Source organism: Thalia democratica, unplaced genomic scaffold, assembly GCF_965202585.1.
Source record: "Thalia democratica unplaced genomic scaffold, ktThaDemo2.hap1.1 HAP1_SCAFFOLD_910, whole genome shotgun sequence".
NCBI lineage: Eukaryota > Metazoa > Chordata > Thaliacea > Salpida > Salpidae > Thalia > Thalia democratica.
The window spans coordinates 1-2,500 of NW_028139857.1; positions in this window are offsets into that span (position 1 = coordinate 1).

The following is a 2,500-nucleotide window of genomic DNA, read 5'->3' on the forward strand; positions in this document are numbered from 1 at the left end:
TCAAATGACAAAGAAATTTAACTCCGGCTCTCAAGTATATGTCTTGCGTGACGACTAGCGGGACTCGATCTCACAACCTTCCGCTTATGAGTTAGCTGTCAAGACCAAAGACCCAACGCCACGACAAAGATAAAGAAATATTTTGCTATATAAATAGGTTGATTTTTATAAATTTTGTCAATTACAATTACATGTCAATTACAGTGTCAATTTGAATTTAAATTAAATTAATTTTAGTAACATAAATACTTGACGTTCTAGTTGTTTAATTTGATAACTCAACTATGTTTATTATTTTTTTACTAATTTTAAAATTATTATTATACAATATATTTGTTATATTATATTTATTTTATTACTTAAACTTATTATATACATTTAATATATAATATTATTAAATAACTTTATTAACGAATTAAAAACAAAATATTATTATTATTATGTTATTAATTTAGTGTTTTATTTTAAAGATATATTAAAGAACTAAACAGATATTACCCCTAAAAAACTTTGTTAATAATATATAAAAAGTACTCAAAGTCAGATTCGGAAATATATATACTGTTTTTTTTCATCAATATTGCAGGTCTGCGTAGCCGGGGGCTGTAATCTAGCTGCCAGCAGGCCTGAAATGGTGGCCACTATTGTTCAATGTTCAACTTCAAATTCTTTGAGATTATACTGTACTATCTATCTATTTAACAAATCTATCTAACAAATGTTGTTCAATCTAGGTTGTGGGTACTTGGTCGAGTAATGCCTTTGACTTACAATCTGTTGTGGATTGTCAATATTTCTCTATCTATCAATAAACAAATCTATCTAATAAATGTTGTTCAATCTAGGTTGTGGGTACTTTGGTCGAGTAATGCCTTTGACTTACAATCTGTTGTTGATTGTCAACATTCCTCTATCTATCAATAATGATTATATTCAATATTAAATGTTGATTAATTCAGTTGTAAGAAAACCAGTGCGCTGGTTAGGTTGGGTAAGGCCTTCGACTTACAATCTTTGGGATTATCAACGTTCATCACAAGTAACAGTAACGATCTCATTGAATTTCCAGTTGGAACATTGGATTGTAGTGGTGGCCTACTCTTTTTTGCCTAGTTTGACAAACTATTGTATATATATTGTATAACTTTATTTGTATTATTTTTTTTTTAAATTACTACTTATTATTAAAGAATTAAATTTTCTCCATTGTTTTCTCCATCGCGAACATTAAAAAAAAAAACTATGTATTTGAACTGTTTTTTATATGTTTTGTTTTATTTTTATTCAAACTTACTTTAAACCTCTGTATTTTTTATACAATACGATTAAACTATATAACAGAAAAATAATTAAATAATCAAACTATTGAATAAGCAGTTAAATAGTGTGTTTTTTTATGCTTCTTTCATTTTTAACTTACTTGTTAACCATATTTCTTTTATTAAAGTATAAAACTAACAGTTACTAAAATAAAATAATCATAAAGTCAATACACAAAACACTAACTTTTTATAATTTAAATATGCAAACATGAATATAGTTATGAAGTAAAGTTATTCAAAGCTTATAATTATGAAACTTTTGTATAATATTTTTGTTTTTTTTTTTGTAATAACTACAAAATTGGTATTTTAGTTTATTGTTAGTAACTAAATATTTATATTTATTATACTTAAAAAAAAACTTCTATACTAACTCTAATTTCAAAGCATATTAAAACATACAAATTTTACCAACTAAATATTTATTTTTATTTTTATTATTATAACTTTCAAACATAAGCTTGTATACCTTATATACCTATATACCTCATATAGGAGGCTTGACATAACATAACATTATTTAATTCTTTTTGTTTGAAATAAACTCATTTAGTTATTAGTAAATTACAACATAAATGTTTATAACAATAAAACTAAGATTTAGCTTTTGAGTTAGTAAACTTTGATAGTTTTCTTTTAATAGTTTAATAGTCCTTATTTAAGTTCAAACAAAATTGCTATATATTTAATACACATACAAAAGTAAACTAAGTAAACGTAATTCAATAGTTTCTATTAAGTAAAATTTATTACAAATACATTAAGTTAATACAAAACTTTAAGAAGCTTTTGCTAGTATCTGTTGGTAACAGTAAATAACTTATTATGACTCACAATACAAAAGTGCAAAATTTATTTTCGTTTGATTTTTCAAGTGATTTGTTTGTGGACAAAAAAACTTTTAAGTTTTAGTATAAAAGACTAATTGTATTAATTTTAACTCAGAAAATTGTACTCTACAAGATGGTGCAATTATTTTTCGATATCTCAAACTGGTCAAACCACTTTTTTAGCGCTCTAATTGGTTTAAACAGCAAATAACGTTATCTGATTGGCTTACGTTTTTATTTGCTAATAACTAGAAGTTACTTTTCTTTTAAGCGTTAAAAAAATGTAAATAAACGAGTAATAAGTATAAATAGGTCAGAAAGAAAAATAGTACAAAAAAGATGAATTCA